This window comes from Canis lupus, chromosome 27, assembly GCF_011100685.1.
Source record: "Canis lupus familiaris isolate Mischka breed German Shepherd chromosome 27, alternate assembly UU_Cfam_GSD_1.0, whole genome shotgun sequence".
Classification (NCBI taxonomy): domain Eukaryota; kingdom Metazoa; phylum Chordata; class Mammalia; order Carnivora; family Canidae; genus Canis; species Canis lupus.
The window spans coordinates 35,223,656-35,247,043 of NC_049248.1; the positions used below are offsets into that span (position 1 = coordinate 35,223,656).

At 43.1% G+C, this 23,388-nt stretch overlaps 1 long non-coding RNA gene across 1 annotated transcript; it reads left to right on the forward strand.

Moving 5' to 3' along the window:
• The first annotated feature begins 1,253 nt into the window (after positions 1 to 1,253).
• Positions 1,254 to 23,167, forward strand: LOC119866395. Its single transcript, XR_005380055.1, has 5 exons — positions 1,254 to 1,322; positions 4,577 to 4,651; positions 6,515 to 6,680; positions 20,113 to 20,192; positions 20,909 to 23,167. It is a non-coding gene; the product is annotated as an uncharacterized LOC119866395 (long non-coding RNA).
• Positions 23,168 to 23,388: the final 221 nt, after the last annotated feature.

Below are 23,388 nucleotides of genomic sequence, written 5' to 3' on the forward strand. Positions count from 1 at the left end.
GGAGCCCGACCCAAGCTAGCAGGGCTCACTTTTTTTTTTTTAATCTTAAGTATTTTATTTATTTATTTTTTATATATAGATTTATTTTTTATCGGTGTTCAATTTGCCAACATACAGAATAACACCCAGTGCTCCTCCCGTCCAGTGCCCCCCTCAGTGCCCGCCACCCAGTCACCCCCACCCCCCGCCCGCCTCCCCTTCCACCCTCCCACCCTAATTCGTATCCCAGAGTTAGGAGACTACTTAAAGTCGTGTTCATGGGTATGAATTTGGTCGCGATGATCTTTTTTTTTTTTTTTTTTTTCCATCGGCCAGCGAACCCTCTCCAGGTTTTCTCTCTGCCCGATTCCCAGGGCCGGGCTCTCGGGCACGTTCTCCCAGGATGGACTGGGGAGTTAGTTCTCCCCCAGACATTTGTGTTGCCTTAGAACCCCTCACCGCGTCCAGTTCCAGATCAGTGGAGTTCGATTTCTTTGTGTGGGGGTACGATTTCCTCCGAGGTTGCAGAGGGCAGGCCCGGCGGCAGCTGCTAACCCCAAAGGGACAGGTGTCTCTGCAAAGCTGGAGCTCCGTCGGTGTGTCCAGCGCTTTCGGCAACCCTCTAGGATACTGTATCATCCCCCCAGGAAGATGAGGATGTGTGTGTGTGTGTGTGTGCGTGTGTGTGTGGTGTGTGTGTGTGTGGGGGGGGGGTTGTAAGGACCATTTTTATTCCTTTAAGACAAATCAGAATTTCCAATCTCAGGATTTTTCAGAGCACCGAGTCTCCTCGATTTTCGCTGGAAGTGAAAGCAAGGGGGCACTCAGCAAAACACAGGGTGGACCAAAGGGGGGAGGTAAGGAAATAACATCTCAAGGCAAAGCGAAGAGGAAACAGAACCAATCTAGGGAAATGTTTCGCCTTGGCGCGGTGCTGCGTGATTCCAAGTCTGACTCACATCCCCGGCGCTGACAGAAACTCTCTCCCTTCTAGACACACAGGCTGAGTTTCTCATTCTCTGAGCACAAGATCACTCAGGAAACAAGGCTGTTGCTTCTGAAATAACGCCCCTGGCCGGTGGTGTTTGTAAGCGATGGCAATCTGAGGGGAAGCCACCTGGGCTGTCTTGCTCCTCAGCATTTTATTGGAGTCAGCCTTTTAAGTTGAGTCTGTTTATCTTGCCATGGTTACAGATGTTTCTGTTCCGCTGTGAACCTTGAGCTCCCATCTAACCTCCAGAACTGCCCAAGAAGGTGGACAACGGTGACTTATTTCCACCCATGGAGGGAGTAAGATCCGTACTTTTAAGGGGGCAGAGAGTCCACTGTCCCCGTTAGTACAGGTGGGTGTCGATCTGTCTGTTGTCTCCATCAAGACCTTCCAATGGAAGCTGTCTCCCAACAAACTGAATGATGTGGTGGGAGAGACCCCGTGGAGGGTGGAGCAGAGAAGGCATCACTCATAGAGCAGCGTCTTCATGAGAAAGTCCTCTTCAGTGGACCAGCAGGCGCTTGTAGCAGGCCGAATTGGTGTGGAGAATTGGTGGAGAGAATACTTACTACAATGCCTGCCCTTGGACCTCCCTGATAATTGGGGAAAATGATACTTTCTTATGATAAGAAACGAATCTGTTATCAGAGGACTTATAACTCTATGATGACGTCACAAAGGTTTTGTTTACTAAGCATCAAACACGTTGGGCGTGGTAGGACACATCCAGTTGTTCCCTCCAGAGACTTATTTCCTCTCTGGACTGGGTGGGCCTGGACTGTGGTCCCAAGGATGTGTGCAGAGATTCACCCTACCCTCCATCCCTTACACACCTGCCCAGTCCCCTCAGTCTGCTCCCCACCCCCCATCCTGGGGCTAGAACAGCCTCTTACTCCAGGGCAGAAGTCCCTCTGGTTGTCTCCCTACCACCCTATACACATTGACAGAGACAGCAACACCCCCCACCCATATTTGTAAATGTGTTCACCAAGGAGGGAAAAAAGTGCACTGGGCAGCGTCTTTTGGATCCAATGTGAGTGTGAATGCTTGGTCTTCAACCAGGACCCTCATAACATCACTTTGGGTGGTGCATGTGATGATTTGCAGTCAGAGAATTCTGAATTCAAATCTCAGCCCCACTGCTCACCAAATGCAGCTCAGGATAATGCAGCTAATCTTGTGATCCTTAGATTCTTCATTTAGAAATGGGAAGAGTAATATCTACCTCCGAAAGATAGATATGGGGAGGATTGAATGCTAGGTGTGCAGAACACTGGGATCTCAAACTTCTAGCCCCCCAGTACTGTGCTACGATAAATTTCTGTTGTTTAAGGCACCCAGGGAAAATCAGTTTTGACCCTATAATGAGGGTCATAGGCTTAACTGTAAGGCATGTTCCCCTGCTAGAAATCCTACAGAGGTTCCCCAGGGCCTTCTAGGTTGAGCACATCCTCCTTGGATTAACCTAAAAGGTCCCTCATATTTGTACTCTCTCTCTCTAGCTTATTTTCCTACCAGTCCCCACCCTTGTTTGCTCTAACCACGTTAAACTGTTTACAGTTCTTCGAAAGCATCGAGCTATTTGTTGCCTCTGTGCTTTGAAAAGACCTAGAATGTTACCCTCTGATAACTGCCCTCTTTCGTAGCTAATTCCTGTTTATCCTTTACAATTCAATTTAGGCATCACCTTTTTGATGGTCCATTGATATGCATATGGTTGTTTTGTCTTCCTAGCATCCATTTCTCCTTCGCAATGCCCCAGATTTTCTTTGGGGAACCACTTTCCCTCATTGTCAGTGCCCATGGTTTCCTTGGAGACTTACCCCTGGACCAGATGACTCAGACCTGGAAAATTAGAGGTCTGGTTGCTCCTGATCAAATGATTGGTCCTGGGATGGGCATGTGATCCAGGTCAGATCCTGGGATTTAGCAGGAGGAACTTTTAGGAATTTCGCAACAAGAAATTCAAACAAATGTCTATTAAACATGTATATACCAATGTCCTCTTTGCTGGAAATTCAACAGTAAACCAAAGTCTCTATCCCTATGGATCTTCTTTGAGCCCCTGGATCAAACCCTGCCTGAAAACAAACTATCAGTGAATGTTTCAGATTAAATTGATATTTTGCTGTTGTCTTTTCAGCCAGTTTGGGGTTTAAGTGACTTGCACATTAAAGAATACTAACTGTACGTCCCTTCACCATTTAGATGCTACTTTTCTTTGTTCAACTGTCTACCATTTTATCACATCGTTTGTTTATTTGATTAATTATTCCTAACCCTATTCCAAAAACATTTAAGGCCACTTAAAATCCAGCAACAAAGACATATACCAAGTTAACTTGAAATTTTAATTTGAAAGTGTGAAATGAGAAACAGAAAGGAGATAGAGTCGTCAAATTAATTCCATAAAGAGTGGGACCCAATTTAGCTTTTAGGTTTCTAGCAGCCAAGAGAACAGGGGTAACATGATTCTTTACAAATTGAAAACATCTCTAAGATAAAACACCCCTTCCAGGAGAAGCACAACGATTGCTAAATCGGTGGAATGAAACACCCACCCGAGGTCATCAGGAAGAAGGTTCTAGACCAATGATGCGCAACATCCTCACCAGCATCCTCACAGAGTACACAGCAGTGTGTTTCTTGGCGCTGTTTCTGAGCGCATCCCTCAATTCACTTTGAGAACACTCACTTTTCAGAAAGGGAAATTTAATTCATTTTACTTGGTGGCGGGCACTTCCCAGAGTGTATGAACATTACAGCAAAATTAGTCGTCCAGGGCGTCCTGGTAGTGCACAACAGGGGCAAGCCACAAGCAGACGTAGGGTCAGTGAAGTCCTCCTGGGACAAGAGGCACCTGAAACGTGAACACACCTAAGGAAAGGTGTGTGTGTGTGCATGTGCGCACGCATGTGCATGCACCCCCGTCCATGTTCAAGCAATTTAGGGAGAGGGGACATGGTGTGTAAAAGTGAGGATGTGAGTGCAGGTATGGTGAATCTAAGAAACCGAAAGACGTCCAGTCTGGCCGCAGTTCGGGGTGCCAGGGGAGAGCGAGGGTGGAGGCCTGGATGAGCCTGGAGAGATGGGCAGAGGCTGGGGCGTGACTAAGCTTTGGTGGGGGACGTTGGTGGGTTCAGTTTTGGATGCCAAGAGAAAGTAACTTTCAGAAGTGACTAAGAAGCAGTCAAGGATACAGGAAGGAGCTCGGGAGAGAGCAGTGTGGATGAATTCAAAAGAAGAGGGCATTTCAAGAACAGAGTGGCATCTATCTACCCTCTTCTGCTAAATTCTGCTAAATTTTAGCCTGCCCAGAACAAACTGTGTTCCATGGACCCCTCAAAGTTCTATCAAACGCCTAAATTAGAGGTTTGCTGGAGGCCCTCAGATATCCTGAGGGATAGGCCTCAGGGACCTCAAGAAGGTTCCACGGTTCATAGTAGTTCTATAAAGTGCTAATCTGCTTGTCCCTCCAACAATCCTCTGTAAATATGCACCAGGCTTTTGGGAGTTTGGCCAGTAGTGATCTTGAAATTATTATTCCTTGATAATACTTGACCATTCTATGTTGCTCATTTAAAAAGGAATTCTATGTTTTAACAGTCCACTGAGCCCAACGGGTCATCTCTTGTGAAAACTGGCCCAGAACCTGTGCAAGAATTGAAGACCACTTCAAAGGTCAGCGGGAGGAGGAGAATGTGGGGTTACTAGGGTCCACTTCCTTATCACAGCAATCCTGGTAATCTTTGACTTGTTTCTTTTTTTTTTTTTTAAGATTTTATTTATTTATTTATTCATGAACGACAGAGAGAGAGAGAGAGAGAGAGAGAGAGGCAGAGACACAGGCAGAGGGAGAAGCAGGCTCCATGCAGGGAGCCCGATGTGGGACTTGATCCCTGGTCTCCAGGACCACGCCACCCAGGGATCCCCTGATTTGCTGCTTCTTCTTCTTCTTCTTCTTCTTCTTCTTCTTCTTCTTCTTCTTGGAGAGGGAGAGAGAGAGAGGGAGGAGGGAAGGTCAGAGGGAGAGGGAGAGAGAGAATCCCAAGCAGGCTCCACACCCAGGACAGAGCCCGATGCGGGGGCTCTATCCCATGACCCCGAGATCATCACCTGAGCTGAAATTAAGTGTCAGACGCCCAACTGACTGAGCCACCCAGGCGCCCTGTTGTCTCTTCTACTAGTCTGCTCCTTGAGGGCAGAGTCCTGCCTAATCTAATGTTGTGACTGCAGCGCCTTGCACAGTGACTGGAACAGAATAGGTGCAGTATACATGAAATGACAAGCGATTACGTGGACCTCAGGAGAGGGGGTGAAGGAAGGAATGAGGTGGGGGTGGATAGGGCTGGTCAGCACATCCCCAAAGCTAGTGTGGCCCACAATCTGAAGGAACTCAGGAACAGATATCTAGGCCATAGAGACAATGGTAATGGGAAGGCAGGGGGCCACGTTGAAGTGGCAGTTAGGATTTGGGGACAAGGCCTAACCTTCCAGGAAGAGGGAGCTGGAGTTCAAGTGTAGACCAGAGTCCCAGTGGCCAGATTAGAAAGCAGGGTGAAATCCAGTGGTGTCTACACATGGTCGGGAGCATAGCTGCTGCTTGGGGGAGCCCCATAGCAAATCCCCAGCTTTGGGGAACAAGATTAATTGGACCTCCACCGCCAAAATGGAGAGGCTGGGACTGGAGAAGAGATTGGGATTTGCGTGTTTCGGCTCTCTGATTCTGTCTTCCTTGTCTATACTTCGAACCAGACATTATCAATTTTACATACCTGTGAGTTTGAGAGGGAAAAAGAAGAAAGATAAATGTGCTTCTTGCTCATGGCTTTTAACCCTAGTTTCTTTCAAATCTTCTTTGTGCAAGATAGAGACACTCCCAGCTCATGTCTTCACTTGGACAGCTTATAAAAACTAAAGAGAGTGACATGATGGCTTCTAATGACCTTTCTGGAAATATCTTGAGTTCAATGGTGACTTATTTTCTCTTTTTTCATCTAAAAAGAACTTTGCAGCTTTCACTTGAATCACTGAAGGAGGATTAAAATCAGTCCTCCACTTCTCAGACTCTAGATCTCAGGCTTCACTACATATTCTCTCCTTTTTTATAAAAAGTAGCAATTCCTGCTTCAGAATGTTGCCTATTCTCTTGGCAGTAGGCTTGAAGATTTCCTATAGATAGCACATGGCGTTCCATAAATATCTTCAAGAATGACCTGCGGTGTCTGAATTAGCTTTCCCCCTCCCTCCTGCTTTGTCTGGGGCAGGAGTTTCCAGATGTCAGAGTTTAAATAATTCCACAACCCCCAACCCAACCCCCGGCTCCCACCCTGAGCCCAGGATTTGTGGGGCATTAAAAATAAAACAAAACTCAAGCAAGCATAAGAAAAAAAATTACATGCTCGATAGTGTGGTTATGGGCTGTAAGCATAAAAAAAGGAACAACTTTCAAATAGAGATTGCTAAACTTACAGTCCATCGTCTTCTGGGGTTTAATAAGATGGGCAATTGTGTAACTGTGCCTACGTGTCATTTCATGAGCAGGAAAAACAAAAACAAAGCGAAACTACTGCCCTGTGCTCACCCACTCTGAACATCCAGATACGGAGTCACATGGTGGGAAGGTGTTGGGAGCAGCCTGGAGCAGCATTCCTGATCTCCTGGGAACTGACTCCCCCACCAGCACCCTGCACCAGGATGTGGTTTTCTGGTGAGTGAGACCCACTGATGGGCCTAGAAATTAGCCTTTTATGTTAGCGTGCTTACCTTGTGACTGGAGCACACTCTCCTCTACATTACTGTCCTAAAGCATTAGCAGAATAATGTGTCACTCATGATGAGATTGAGTGAAATGTATAAAGGAAATTAGTTTACTAACTCCATTAGGTTAAAAGGCAAGTGGGAGACTAAACCAATAATCAAAGGGTAATATTTTAATGTTCAGGGTTAGTTAACTGACAGGGAATTTCTCTTTTAATTTAGCTTTCTGCATTGTGTAATAATGAAGTTTAAGGAGGCTTATAGAGAAACGGAGGAAATCAGGGTGCCAAGCAAATCAACGCACTTAATCCTTTTTATAGAGTTTCAGAGTTACAGCCCACTCTTGCTAAAAAGTACTATTTCAGCCACCGAAGCAGAATAATTCAATATGGGGAAAAGGAAAAAAAAAGAAAGAAAAAAGAAATGCTCCACAGAGAAAGGAGCTGAAAATGAAGTCAAAGAATCAGGCGTCCACTTCCCCAAGTGAACGACGGAGGATGGTGAGATCCCAGCTCAGGCTTCTCGTGGCACTTGAACTTCTGCATTTGTAAGTCGGATGCAATCTTGTCTAATCTGAAGTTAGAGTCTGCCTGTAAGTGCCTGTAGCTGGCTCACTCCCTCATTACATGGGTTAGGATAGGCAGGCAATCCAGTCAGTGGAGCCCAAGACAGGTGTGACCACAGGAGGGTGTTTCCTGCTTTGTTCATCCATTCACCGCTAGAGTCAGGACAAGTGTGTAGGTGACACGTTTAAAGAGGAGAATGGAGGGCTACCTCTGAAAACACAGCCAAAGGAAGAGAAGATCTTGTCCCAGTCATGGCAGGAACACGTTGACACTGTTTCCTCCCTGCAGTTGAGGTGGAGGAGTGTCAGGGAAAAGCTCTTCGTGGGAGCAAAGTCATTGGCGATGGAGCTAAGTCACCTGACTTTTCACAGTGCAGGTGCCCATCCGCGGACCCTGTGACTGGCGTTTGGCAACCTGTTGCTATTGTCACTGCTGTTGACATCATTCTGATTAAGGTCTTGAGGGTTCATAGTGGAGGACTGCATTTTCTTTTCTTTTGCCTCTTAAAATTTGATGCTGAAATGGATTTAAAATGTCCAACAGAAAACCACAGATGACTCACTGATTTATGAGCATCATAAGCCGGGGAAGCTAGCTGTATTATCGTCAGTATTTCTGTGGTTCATCCTCTCCCGTGTCTGCTATGAGTGAGGTTTGCTAACATATGGACTACGTGGTGTCAAGGTTTTTATCATCTCTCCCCCTTATCTGGTACTCTGCATGTCTGCTTTTATAATATTTGGCATGCCCTGTGTGTTTTAAAATTCTGATTAGATTGTTGGCCCTTTGAGGGCAGGGGTCATTCCCAATATCACTTTGCATCCTTTGAATGTACTTGTACTTGAGACTGGGCCTGTGCTCTCTAAATTCAATAAATATGGGTCAGTTACTCATATTTATTAACTATGAAGTTCCACATCCTCAATATACCCTGATGCACAATCATAGTTTTTAGACCTAGGACAGGCTGTTAGTCCAAACGGCTCATTTTATAGAGGAAGAAACTGAGACGAAAGAGAAAAAAAAAATGTGCTCATCCTCACATGGCACAGTGGGGGTTAGAACTCAGCTGTCAGACTTCTTTTTCCCTTTGTTCCCAGTTGGAGAAACTGGTGTCATTCAGTAAAATTAAGAGATGAGGGGCTGGTCGGTAAAATGAATTAGAGGCATAAATTGTGCGCTTGTAAGTGCTGTTCTCAGTTTTGTGTTTAATAACTATTATGTAAGCATAGTCGAGCACATTCTGCTCAAAACCAGAGGCTAATACGAATGCTTGCCTGCCTTTATGTGAGGTGAGGGGAATGTTCCACTGAGAGTTGCTCCCAGACATGAACCTAGATAGAAAGAAGAGAGTAAGGCAGCAAAGAGCATATCTGCTTGTTTTCTTACCCAAGGCCCATGTTGCTCGGTTTTCCAAGTTTCTTTTTAAGTCCCTAATTCTGGGCCCAATAGTCACTGGGGAAATAAATGCTTTATTTCTTGACTACGATCCAAAAGTGAACTTACAGGATGGCTTTTTTTTTTTTCTGTCTGCATCCCCAAATGCTGGCTTCCCTTCCTCCCTCTCTCCCCCTTTTCCTTCTGAGAACATTTATTGATCACCTACTATATGCTGAGCACAACGCTAGGTAGTCAATGGAGAGATGACTCTAGAAAAGATAGTTATCCTACTTTGGAGCTCACAGTTTTATTAAGGAGACAAATGTCCTAAATATTCACTCAACAGTGAGGGAAATGCTCAGAAGGGGCCTCTGGAAAATATTAATGGGAGCAGGAGAGCAGAGGAAGGAGCAGCCAATGACACCTGTGAGGGCAGGGGAGTGTTGCCAAGTAAGTGACATTGAGTCTTCATGCAAGAGTTCCCTGGGAGGGGGTTTTTAATGGAAGAGAGATGCCCCTCATCTCTCTTGGATGCCCCTCATCTCTCTTGGGAGGGGGCAGTGTGTGCAGACACAAGCAAACACGAGAGGAAATGGCACGTGTAGAAGCCCAGAAGTAGTTCGGCGTGGTAGAAAATAGGCAGTTGTGGGGAGGAAAGTTGACAGTCCAAGCTGGAAGGTAGGATCTGAAGGACCCTGGTGCTGTGCTAAGGAGTTTATATTTTAGCTTATGGTAATAGGGAGGAAGGAACCAGCAGAGCAGAAGCTGATGAAACTAATGTCCTTTTCCTTAAAGTAACCCAACTTGCTGAATACAAATAGCACTGCGGTAGGAAAAAAAAAACACATCTGGGCTCATTTCATTTTCCTATAAAGATGAAAATTAGCTCTTGGAGATAGCTTTCGCTTGTGCAATTATTAGGCTTTTCCAAGTGGTATGCAATAGTACTTTTATAAAGCAAGTCATATTTTTGGTTGATTTAAAATGTATTTTCGATGTTAATGAAAGGGCAAAGGACTGGGAATTATAGGGATGTCGGTTGTGGTTCCAGGTCCACCATCAACTGGGGACAGTCCCAGTCTTCTCCAACCTGTCCTTCCCATTCATCAGGTCAGGGGATGGGAGTGGGAGCTTCCCACGGATCTTTCAGCACTAGGATTGGAGTGTGTGACTTTGTGTATGGGTGTGGGGTGTGTATGGATTTGCATATTTATCTAGACTAATTCCAATAAGAATTGGTAACTTTGAATTTTGCCAAACTTAGTATAAAAATAAACAAACAAAGCCAAAACAATCTAGCGATTTCCACCAAAAACAGGGAAGGGAATAATTGCAGAATAAAGAACAGTCTTCTAAGTTGCGATTGTGCCATCTTACTGAAATTTTATGAACTCTTTTGATAGGTAATACATACATAGGTTTCAAAATTCAAAAGGTAAAACATGTACACAATAAAAACATCTCTCTCTCACGTTTTTTTTTTTTTCCTAGCCACCCAGCTTCCCTGCCTGGTGCTATACTTAACTAGCTGCCAGATAAAGTAGGAAGTATGACAATTTGCAAAGTCCTCAAGGGCCACGGTTTAACACAAAAGAAAGGCTTTTTTTTTTTTTTTTTTTTTTTTTTGAGGAGAATCTTAAGCTCTTAAAGAGATTTGTCAAAAGGATATCTACACAAAGGCTTTTGTGTAAAATAATGGACAATAAACTCAGGAACATCTATGGACAATGTAAAGGAGTTTCTCACTTCTGAGCTATTCATCTGTTTAAGAATTTAAGGAAATGCTTAGCTGAATTTCTACAATTCTATTCCACTAAAAAGGCAAGACGACCAGCTTGGAGTGTTTTGAAGGAAGCAGTCACTCCAAATCCCATTTTTTTCTGCCCTCGGGGAATTTTGATTTAACTCCGAATCATGTTTAATCTTAAATAGGACTACAACCTGATTCGGTGCCACGATAATACAGCCCCAAAATGAAGCCCTGTATAACTGAATGGGAAACTCTTTTGGATAAAAGAGTTTACTATTATTCGTTTACATGTGACGTGCATCTGACAAGAGCTGAGTTTGGTTTGACATAATTACTATTTAGCTGTTCCTCTAGACAGTAATCGGTCAACAGGTTCAACTGCTTTTTTAGAGGCCACTTCTGGAATGTAAGAGTGGTACCCTGCAATCAGCATAAAAAGGATCCTTATCTTCTGGTGGCCAAAGTAGGATTGGTTTGGGAACTGGTACCAAGTAGTCCAGGTAAAAGTTAAAATCAGAGGAGGTTATGGTTGACTCCTGTATGGGTTCCTGAAATTGATGTCAGAAAGTGAATCCCGCCAGCTCTGATTTTCAGACTAGTAGGAAAATAAGCACCTTTAAAGAGTATTAAAAGCCTCGGATCAATGCACATCATTGCAATCTGGCCATAAATCATTGCCTGTAGAATGAAGGACTGACATCCAATCAATAATTGCCAGAAAAATTAAATTTTTCATTAAGTGAAACAGAAAGCAATGGTTGAGCAGTTAAACCTAAACCCGGCCTGCCCTTCGGCGGGGGCGGGAGGGGGCATAATAGACTGGGGAGACCCAGGTTTGTTGAGGACAAAGCTGTTTGCATGGAGGTCTGAGGCAATAAGAGAAGAAAAACTGTATCTTATGAAAAAGAGGGTGGGATTCTCTGCTTCCCCATTTCATTGATCTCTAGTTCATGGTGGCTTCTGAACCCACCCTGGCCCTGACGCATATTTCAGCCAAATAGTTAATGACCTGTAAACAAATAAACAGCTGTTCACAGGGGTCCATATATTTAAAAAGCCTTGAGGTGAACCTTTTGTGAAGCAAAGCATCTTTTTCTGTGTGATGCAGAAATGCTTCCTCCAATTTATCTGTTTTATAGGTTAGTGTACTACAGGGCTCTCTAAGCATAAAGGTATCATTTGTAGTTGCAGTCAGAAGAATGCTGATGAGATTTCCAGTTAAATTCCGATAAAATGAGGTCCGATTTCCTCACCGTGGTAGGATGGCCATTAAATTAACGTGCCTAATTCCAACAACCCAGTCTTTAGCTCTGTTCCAGGTTAAAGCTCAGCGTTTTAATTGTTTTAAGCGGCAAGGAACCAGATGCTCCTCCTCTCCATCAGAGAAACACACATTCCCACTGCCCCTTATGTTGTCTCCCAGAGATGGGTAAGATCCTCTGTGGGGAAAGCAATGACCTTGGAGAGAGGCTTTCAAGAAGAGGGGTCCTATTGCAGCCAAACTGGGAGGCAGTACAAATGCCAGCGGAGTCTATATTTGTCCGCCCCTGGTCTCTAAACTTCCGAGAATGCAACGTATGGTTGGAATGCTTCATCTTTGTTAAGAGAAGCATTATTCCACAAGGGAAAAATATATGAATAAACAAAGATGAATAGACCATTCTAAAAGGAGTGGTATTTTGATAACTTCTTTTTTTTTTTTTGATAACTTCTATTGTTTCTCTTGTACTGAAAGAACGTGTTCATTATAAAAATTTTGAAAGACAGAAAAGTCCAAAGAAAATGCATTTTCTGGACTTCCTCCCCCACCCCGAGCATACACCTATTGCAAAAAATTGATCACACTGGACAAGTGAAACTTGCTTTTCAGTTAATATATAATGAACATTTCTTTTTTTTTTAAAGATTTTATTTTTTATTTTATTCATCACACACACACACACACACACACACACAGAGGCAGACACAGGCAGAGGGAGAAGCAGGCAGAGGGAGAAGCAGGATCCATGCAGGGAGCCTGATGTGGGTGGGACTCGATCCTGGGACTCCAGGATCATGCCCTGGGCCAAAGGGGCAGGCACTAAACCCCTGAGCCACCCAGGGATCCCCTGAACATTTCTTTATGCTATTTAATATCCTTTTACAACAATTTTTATGGCTCTATGATACATTTATTGGACATCAGCATTAAACATTTTTAAAAATGTTCTTTAGTAGTGATGAGCATTCTTTAGCTAATTCTTTGTTCTCATCCATTGTTTTCTTAGTATAAAATTTATAAAAGGATTTCTGTTTTCTAAAACTGTATTAGTCCAAAGTGAAGGAAAGAAGACTAGCCGAGGCCAGACTGTTTGTTAGGCATGAATATCAGGAGCAGCACAGTATAATATTTTAAGAGCATGGGATCTACAGTCAGATTGCCCTCATTTAAACTTCAGTTCTAATTTATATTCTCTGTTTCCTGTAAAATGAGGACAATAATGGCACTTGTGTTCTGGGGTTGCTGGGTGATACAGATGAGTTAATATAGCAACATATCTGATCACTTTTGTATTTCCCTCTCTTGGTTCCATGAGCAGCTCAGGTAAGTGGGCATTATTGTGACCAAATTACAGAGGAGGAAGCAGATGCCCACAAACAAGAAGTAACTTGGCCAAAGTGGCCAAGGTCAGATTCTGTGTCCCCAGCTCCAAAATGCATTCTTTCCCCTTTTATACTGCAAGTATTAATTTAATCTGTGTAGAGACCCAAATGAACATTTAGCTGTATGAGTACAATGTTTTAGTCTCATTTCAGATCTTGCTGAAGTATTGCTTCCTGGGAAAGGAGCATCTGCTTATTATTATATCTCTCTGTGTTTCTTTCCTGGCACTTGTGACTACTTTCATTATCTTTTAAATGTACTTCCTATTTATTGTCTCTCTTACTAGAATGCATGTTCCTTGAGGGGACAGCTGGGTCTTTTCAATGATTTAGCACTAAGTCTGGCATCTAAAATACTTTTGTTAAATAAATAAATCTTACCATTCAGTTATGTACATAGCCTAAATTACCCGATAATTGCTAAATTATCTGTTATTGCTTACGCAATAAAGGTTATCTGTATGTATCCGTTCACCTAGATAATGGCCAACTTTTCCTTTCACTTTTTTTCTGAAAGCACCCTTGATTTTTAGATTAAAAAAGTAACCACACAATACATACATTGGTCATATTTTAAGATGCATAGGTAGGTATATACAACTCATTATTGCCAGTTGTTGAATATAGTCTTCTGCTTTCAGATAATACTTTTGAGAAATCTCCAAACAGGTAAAAGGCTCAAATATGAATAAATTTCTAGAAAAACTCATTTTTTAAAGCCCAGAGCTCTGCTTGCCCAGTATATGCTGTGTAGATAGGCAGAGCTACCTTGACTGAGTTGGCTGACTGATCCATCTAAACAACTGGATAATTCCATTGAAAAGAAAAGCAAAAGTGTGTTCCCATTCTTTTTTTTTTTTTTTTTTTTATTTTTTATTTTTTATTTTTTATTTTTTTTCCATTCTTTTACCTTGTCTGATTTGCTGTATTAGCTTTTCTTCCTTTATCTCTTTAAGAATTCCCATTTATCTTTCAAGTCTCCGTGTATCTATTCTGTCCAAAGTCTTATTTCTCTTTTGCCCTGGGAAGGATTTGGCTCTCCATTCATTGTGCTTCCATTATACCTTGTATATAAATATGATTATGGCTCTGAAGACGTTATTGTATGTTATATTGCAGTTATTTTTTTGACCCATAGTCTCATGTGGACTGAGATTCTTCAGGACAGTGATCAGAGCTTGCATTCCCATTGCCTAGATCATTATTTAGCATTTGTAGGTTCTGCTGAATGAATGCGTGAACTATTTTGTGAGGATGTGTACTTCAATTCTGTTTGGTGAGCAACAAGGAGCCAAGGGAGATTTTTAGTTATTTTTATTTTTTCTCCAGCTTTAAAAAGATATAATTGACATATAACATATAAGGTTAAGGTATACAGTTTATTGGTTTGATATACTCATATATCACAAAATGATTACTACCATCCGAGGAAGATTTTTAATTAAGGGAACAGCAGGATCCAGTTTATGGTTTAGGATTACTTGTTTGACTATACTTTAGTTCCACATTCAGGCTCCTAGACAGGTGCTTAATTGCTAAAATTTACTCTTTCTATTTCACACATTTCATTTGTGGATAAAATTTTGTTTTATCTTTTGGTCATCCTGGAACCTGGTCATTCTCTCTGAAGATGTAATTTATCCTTATCTGCTCCACTTTCTTTGTATGTAGAGTGGTGCTTTATCTTGATATTTGGTACTTTAGTGATCAGAGAATGTCATTTTTTCCCAACATTTGAGAATGGAGTGTAGGTGGAAAATATGTCACACACTGCTCAGTGAGGTTAGGAGTGTTAGGCAGGATTGCAAGTTTCAAGGGGATTCCAGTTAGGACTACTGCTTTTCTTTCTTTCTTTCTTTCTTTCTTTCTTTCTTTCTTTCTTTCTTTCTTTCTTTCTTTCTTTCTTTCTTTCTTTCTTTCTTCTTTCTTCCTTCCTTCCTTCCTTCCTTCCTTCCTTCCTTCCTTCCTTCCTTCCTTTTTTTTTTTTTAAAGATTTTATTTATTTATTCATGAGAGACACACAGAGAGAAGCAGAGATATAGGCAGAGGGAGAAGCAGGCTCCCTGCGGGGATTCCAATGCAGAACTCAATCCCAGACCCTAGGATCACAACCTGAGCCAAAAGCAGACTTTTAACTACTGAGCCACCCAAGTGACCCTGCATATTGTTTCTATCACAGTTTTTCCTCCACCCACTGAAAGCCCCTTAAGATTGCTGTCTATGTCTTATTTCTTTATTTCTTTATTTATTTTCTGTGTCTTTCTTATTCATCGTCACATCCCCAGCATCTAGTACAGTGCCTGGGACATAGTACGGATGCCAGTTTTTCAGTTTTTGTTTTTTGAAAAGGTATCAGATAAATCAGCAAAAGCCTGACTGATAAAAGGACTAAAGTTTCTCAGATATAGAGCCCATTTGCATTTTGGTAACACTGATATTCCCCAGAGAGGGAAGATGACAGAAGCCAAAGTCTAGTAGGTATATAACAAGGGCCCACAGCTGATACTCCTTTGGAAGATAAAGTGATTCTAGGGTCTTTGGAAAACTTTTTTTTTTTTTTTAATTCATGAGAAACACAGAGAGGCAGAGACACAGGCAGAGGGAGAAGCAGGCTCCATGCAGGGAGCCCGACGTGGGGCTCGATCCCGGGACTCCAGGATCATGCCCTGGGTTGAAGGCAGATGCTCGACCACTGAGCCACCCAGGTGTTCTGGGTCTTTGGAAAACTTTTGAGCAAGAAGTCAGGTAAGCCCATAAAGCTCATCTTCCTTTGCCGGGAGCTCACAAACTCTAACATATGTCTTTCATTACCAAGGTGACTAGTAATGTCACCTATGGACTTTTGCTTTGGAAATGAAAGTCAGCAACATCATTCCTTTACTTGAAACGGGCTCATGCTTGCCCTGTCTCCACTGATTCTCCTTGCTTCCACTCCCATCCTCTCAAAGAACACTTGCTGTACAACTGAAGCTTCTAAGAGGGGAGAAGAGAAGCACTGAGGGAAGGTTCTGTTACTCCTGCCAACCTCAGGGGGATGCGTATCTGCTGGGACAGAGAAAGCAGGTGACACTGCAGCGTCCCTGAGTCCTGGGGACCTGCCCAAAGCTAAGCTCTTCCTACTGTTTGCTGGTTGCCAGCTTCTTGTTCAATTGCTCTAATTTTAGATGCTGGCATTCTGGGACAGAACTATGTTTACGAGACATTAAGCATTCAGTTTTAGATTGCGTGTTAGTGCCCAAGACATTCTAAGGCCGCTCGTAACTTAAAAAAAGTCCTACCCACAAGGCCCTATCCCTTTATGCAATAGGGGTCAGGTCTTTGCATTTAAGTCTGAAATGATCTCCTAGGCACTGTTAATACGAGGCGACGGCCTTGTGCTGCACGTTGCACTGTCCACCTTTGCAAAGACACTTGATTTTCTCAGCATCTCGTTTATATTTAGGAGTGTCCATTACTGTGGTGATATGTAACAGCCCCACAGGAACTTAAACACCCAGAGCCCTGGATTCTGGGCCTGGGAGCTGTTCGATGGTGGGGGCTGTCCTGACTGAGAGCCCAGGGTCCAGCCTCTGTAGCTTCAGCCTGGCTGACATGGACTGAGGTGACGCCTCAATAAAATCTTCAAAAAAAAATTTAAACAAAATAATCAGAATTTCTTAGATTTCTATATCAAATCTAATTCGGTGGGATCATTTTCTCGGGGATTTTTATTTATTTTATTTATTTTAAAGATTTATTTATTTATTCATGAGAGACAGAGAGGGAGAGAGAGAGGCAGAAACATAGGCAGAGGGAGAAGCAGGCTCCCTGTGGGGAGCCCAATGTGGGACTTGGTCCTGGGTCTCCAGGATCATGACCTGAGCTGAAGGCAGATGCTCAACTGCTGAGCCACCTGAGCTGCCCCCTTCTTGGGGATTTTTAAAAAATATTTAATTTATTTATTTGAGAGAGAGAGTGAGAGCCAGAGAGATCACAGAGGGAGAGGGAGAAGGAAACTCACTGCTGAGCAGAGAGCCCGATGCAGGGGCTGGATCCCAAGACCCCAGGATCATGATCTGAGCTGAAGGCAGATGCTTAACCGACTGAGCCACCCGGGCGCACCAGGGATTTTTGAGAAGAGATGAGAAGTGCTTCCTTATGGGTCATACAAGTTACACATTTAGTCTTTCGATTGTATCAGGGTTTCATGTGGCTTACACTTCTGTATGCTCCATCACAGATATATTTTTCTTTTTTAAGATTTTATTTATTTATTCATGAGAGGTAGAGAGAAAGAGAGAGAGAGAGAGAGGCAGAGACACAGGCAGAGGGAGAAGCAGGCTCCGTGCAGGGAGCCCGACGTGGGACTCGATCCCGGGTCTCCAGGATCACTCCCTGGGCCAAAGGCAGGTGCTAAACCGCTGAGCCACCCAGGGATCCCCACAAATATATTTTTCTAATGCTAAAATATCAGTTTCTCTTTCCTGTCACTCCAACCCCGTTTCCTGGTTAGTTTTCCTGGTTCAGTCCCCAGGTGGTGACTATCTTATGTCTGCCCACAGCACATCACCACTCAGTCACCCCTTCTGAAAGGTGTGCCCCCCCAAAGCTCTACGACGATGTGACCCAGCCTTTCAGGGCCTTCGCCGATTAGGTCAAGGGTGTGCAGTGGGCCAATTCGAATGCTTTCTGTGGGATTCCAAGGAAGAATCTTCCAGAGAAACTGGAAATTTAATATTTGAACTTGGGAGCTATGAGTGTCCATTTTATTTTCATCCAGTGGACAAAGCACCATGTTAAGAAAGATGAAGCAGAAGAGGAGAGGTGGACAAATTCTTGACCCCTTTTCCATTTCTGTTCAGTCTTAGGCCTGGCCACATTCCTATCCTTGGGTTGTATGAATCACCCCTGTATCTTAATGCTAAATCTCTCACTGCTTCTTCTCTTTCCTTTTTTTCCTTTCTTTTTTTGGCCAGAGCAAGTGTGAGGCTTTCTTCTGTTGTTTCTAACCAAAAGAATCTCAACTATTCCACATTTACTGAGCCAGTATTCAGTTGCCATTGCCACTACTCCATGGAGCAAAGATAGAGGAAAGGAGAAACATGTAAACAAATAATTCATCATCAAGGTAGGAAATGGGGGGTTTTCTTCTCTTTTTTCATTCATAGTCACAGACTCTCTCCTTGAGGGAAATTTTGTGGTATGTGTGAGAGGTTGGAGATCAAAGCCCATGACAACAAATAGCAAAGAGCATGATGTAGCTACAATCAGGAAAGAAATAAGGTTTTGAAAAACAGAGTCCAAGTCTGAAATTTCATATATGTGGAATGTGTGCCCAACAGAAAGATCCTGGCTCTCTTGGGCAGATCAAATGTTAAATCTTGGACCCCTCCATAGGACAAATACCATTGGTAGGAGCCAGGAATGATTTGATTTTCAAGGACCTGTTAGGATCTTTTAACATTTGCATATTGTCATTTTATTTGCTTCGCGTGGGGAAAGTGAGAGGTTCTTGCAAGTCCTTTGATAATCAGCACTGCCTTTTCTCCACTTTGACATAGATAATTCACATCCCAATTATGATGTGAATTCAAATACGATTATTATTCAAACATAAATGGTCTTGTATTTTCATTACTAGAAAATAACTTTCTACTTGATAGAGCCAAGTTATGGAAAAGTCAGCATTGTCTGTTTTTCATAAAGCACATTCTTTCTCTGCTTCGTGCCAAAATTCTGTCTCAGTTGAAGATAAAGTGGAAAAATCTTCATTGTGGTTGATGTATAGCTTTTTATGAGAAGGAATATATTATGATTCTAACTCTATCCTTTGACCTTCTGTTCTGACTTAAGGTTACATGAGAAGAATATTTAAAAATCAGAGAGAGTCTTAAGAGTATGGATATAAAGAATAAATGTTAGAGAATTTCTTATTTAGACATTAAAATATATTTTTTTTAAAATAAGGAGATTAAAGGAAAATCTTCCATAGGATAGTTTTTAGTTTCACTTGGGAAGATCAAGACACAGAAAAGTAATTCACACATTATATCAGGCAGAGGTGCAAATTTCCTCCCCTACTAACTCCATTAAAAATGTTATCTCCTACAAGTGTCTGTTGGGGAAATTTAATTTCAGATCTTGAATATTTAAATATTATGTACACAAGACCAGGATATAGGTGTTTCTATCACTAATCCAGTTTTATGTTCCAATGTTAACTAGTTGGATTTGAGTCGATCATCTTCTGGTTTTTTATCATCCTTCCCAACCTGAAATGAGCAAATGTTTCATGGATTTTTTTCCTTCTCGGTTTGGTTTTCCCCTGTTACACATTTTGCCAGATGGCTGAGTTTCATTTAGAGAAGAATTTTCCATAATAACATATCACTTGGTGCTCATGGCCAATGGTCCCACTCCCCCCTGCCATCTGCAGGAACCATGGAATGGAGTAAAGTGGCAAATGAGACAGGCTTGGTAGAGCCTGGAGGAGGGGGAGGGAGAGGGGAAGGTCCGAGAGGGAGGAGGGGGGGTGAGGGGGAGGAGGAGAAAAGATACACCAGAAGAGGGGAGACTTGGATGCCAAAGATTTGAAGGAAAAGCCTATTATAGCAAGAGCTTGGGGGTGAGTGTGTGTGTGTGTGTGTGTGTGTGAGAGAGAGAGAGAGAGAGAGACAGAGACAGAGACACAGAGAGAGACAGAGAGGAGAGAGGGAACCACAGGCACATGCTTAGGAAGAATTGTGTGTGTAAGTATTTTGGAGTGTGTAGCTAGAGGGCATTTTGACAGATGTGGAACATGTGCGGCACAACAGTGTTTGGAGGAGGGGAGCACTAGGGGAGAAAGGAGCATTGCTGAGCTGCACAAAGAGATGAGGCCAAGATCCTGGGTGTGCAAGTGAGGGCTTGGTAAGGGAAACGGTATTAAGAAGGTAGAAGAAACTCACGTTGTGCCATTAGCTGCGTTTGCTGAATTTCAGTTATTCTGACAAAAAATAGAAAATTTTACCCAGGGGGTTTGTAATTGAAAAAAAAAAATATTCCATGTCTCTTGGCATCTGCAGACTGGGTAACCAACACACAAAATCTAAAGAAGGGGCTCGCTTCTGGGACCAGAACCTCCACTCTGCCTGGTACAAAACAGGTAACTTGTAAAAAACGGATTGGAGTCGTGAAAACTAACTTTTGGGCTTAGCGACTTTCAGCGGATTACTTTCAGCAAACATAACCTCTTTGGGCTTCCGTTTCCTCAATTAAAAAAATAAAGCAGTTGGTTGAGATAAGTGTTTACCAAATAGTTCTCTACAATTCTTCCTAGAACGAGCCTCCCCCTCACTTCCAGGATTCAGGCAGAGCTGTTAGAGCTTTTTCTGTTTATATCTTAGTCTTTGAAGAATATATTCTGATTAAAAGAAAAAAAAAAAGAGATGTATTAGATTGGATTCTTAAGTTCCCTGCAAGCTCTGTTAACCTAAATATGTGTGCATTGGGGTTGACACGAACCCATATGATGCATTAAATCAGCCAACAAATATTTACTGAGCACCTGCTATACAGTAGGCGGAGTTTTAGGCATTGAACATAAAGCAGTAAAGGAGACCAAGTCCTTATGCTCAAAGAGCTTACCCTCTAGTTGAAGAAAAGATGATAACGTGATTACAGCGGGTGCTTAGTAATAGTAACACAGACAAGGGCACAAAGAGCAATGGGGGGTCTTCCTAGGAATGACATCTGAACAGTCACCAGATGAAAATAGGAGAAAGATCAGGGAAAGGATCTGGGAAAGAACATTCCAGGTGGAGAGAATATCGTGTAAAGGACCTTGGCGGATACAAACCTGCAAATTTACTTTCCCCACAGGAGCAGATCTTGGTCTCCAGATTCCAGGCTCCAGTGAGGAAGGACACACTTGGTTTTGCAGATGAAAGGCCCTGGGATCTCTTCTGCTTTCAGCAAGGCCTTGTGTTCAAGGCTCCCCCTTACCCTCCTGGGGGTGGGCAAGGGGCTCACCCCACCTCACCTGCACAGCGAGGTGCTTGCTGGCCACAGACTGTGTGTCTGGTCCTCATGAAATGTCTTATCCTGCCCTGTACCTGTGTATCAGCCTCTCATGTGCTGGGGGTAACGCAGTGAGTGGGCCCCGATACTGCTTTTTCCTTCTGTGCTTTAATCTGGTCACCACTGCTGATGACCACCGGCCTTACCACTGCCTCTGGTCCCCAAGACCCCACGGCCAGCAGCCTTGGTCTCTCTGTTCAGACCCCAGATCTCCTTGGTCCTCTCAGCTCTGCTGTGGCATGGAGCCCTTGGGGGCTTCTCTTGTTCCATGGGGCATGGGGCAAGAGGAGTGAGAAGAGCCCAGACTCAGCCTCAGAGCTTGGGTCTGCATTCTGGTTCCGCAGAGCCGGATGACCTTGAATGTCTTTGGGTTTTCATCTTTGTTTCAGTTGGTCAACGGTAAAATGGGGGATGATCAGGTTATGGCTGTTGTCAGGTATAAACAGGCTAATATGATGCATGCAAAATGCTTTTAAAAGTGCAGGCTACGTACACCGGGTACAGTTTTGGTTTATAAGACAATCCTAGAAACTGCCCTTGGCTCCTTGCTCTCAATGTCTTTCAGCCAACAGAACCCCCCCACACTTTTCTGAGAGGTTCCCCAGACGAGGCTGTAGGAAGTAAGGACTGAGCGCTATGATTTAGGCTTCCCTCAACCAAATGGGACCCTTTTTTAGAATTTAACATCTGATCAAAAATAGTTTGTATTCAACTGAACATTTTCACATGCCTTGTTTTATTGAACCCTCAAGGTAACATTGTGAAGTTTGAATTATTAACCCCGTATTCTACACGAGGCTAAGAGAGGTTGTGACTTGATCTCACACGTAATCAGTGGCCCAATTCAGGCTTTTTTAGAAAAAAGATTTTTGCTTCCAGCCATCAGAGTGCTGTTCAGTACACCTCAGCTGTCTTTAAGAAAATCTTTGCATAAACCTACAGGTCAGAATATCAGGCAGATGAACTGGCAAAATCGAAACATAAGAATAACCTGTTTTATAAAATTCTTGCTTCTTTGTTTTTCCGCATCGCTTTTCATGTCATTACTTACCCTTGTCCCCAGTCCTTGCAATGTCAGGAGTGAAAGTGGAGTAAGAGGTGTAACTTTGAATTGTTTTAGTACTTTTGTGTTTTCTCTGAAACATCGTTTAAGTAAGGCTCATTTTTTAGACTTCGTGGAGGAACTCCCTCTTCCCTTTTTATTTAAACGTAAAATTGCAAAATAAAGTCACTAAATCAGCTTACTGATTATTCATCGGAGACCTGTGGCATGTGATATCAATTATTCGTCTAACTATAAGAGAATGGGCTACACAAAAAATAAAATACCTTAGCTTTCATACCACCCGTTCCTTTTCAAATGACAATGTTTACAATTAAACCACATTGACATTAAAATGTGAACGGACTGCTTGCTGCTCAGAGCTACCATTGGCACAAAGTGTACGTGTGCAGCGTCCTGGCCACAGATGGGGACGGCCAACATGGCCACATTTGTTCTCTTTTCTTGTCGCCACCACTCCCGTCAAAACCCCAGGATATTTCAGGAATTACGATCCTTTCTCTTTTTCTTCAAAGATCACGTACGTTAGTATGTAGTATCTTCCAATGGCATAGCTGATTGTTCAAAGTCGTTTCTAGGAGAACACATTAAATTTGTAACACACTTTTGGAGGTCAAGCCCTGCCTTGTCTTGCGTGAGAATTTTTGGGGGGCTCAGTTTCTCAAGACCAGTATCTGAGTTTTGTTTCATACGAGAAGGCTGCTCGTCCTTTGGAGAATAGGGCCTTGGCCGGGACTGTGTAGCTGGCGTTAGAGAGCCTCAGTGGAACCGTCTGTGGGGCGAGACCCTGGAGCATCCCCCTTGCTGTGCCCGCAGCCAGGGCCCTGTGTACCTGCTGTTCACACGTTGCACTAACCTGTTGGCTTCTACGAGTGGTGGATCCCGCTGCCGTCCTCTGTGGTATCTAGGTCCACACTGCAATCACACAGGCCGAGATCTGGCCAAAGGGCTTCCATTTTCTCTAAAGCTCCCATTAAATCATGTCAAGTGATTTCAAAGCTGAACTCTTTTTTTCCTCTCCTCTCTGGAAAGCTTGCCAAGTACATTCCTGCCTATGTATTAAGGGAATTTGGGTAGTCATTTCAAGAAAGTTCAGAAGGATAAAAGAAACATTCCAATTTCCAGAGTGTTGATAAAGCATCGCAGCACATGTTAACAAGGTGTATCATTTAGGTCTTTATTTTAATCTGCGTCGCCGTTGTGTGGCAGGAAACTTGGG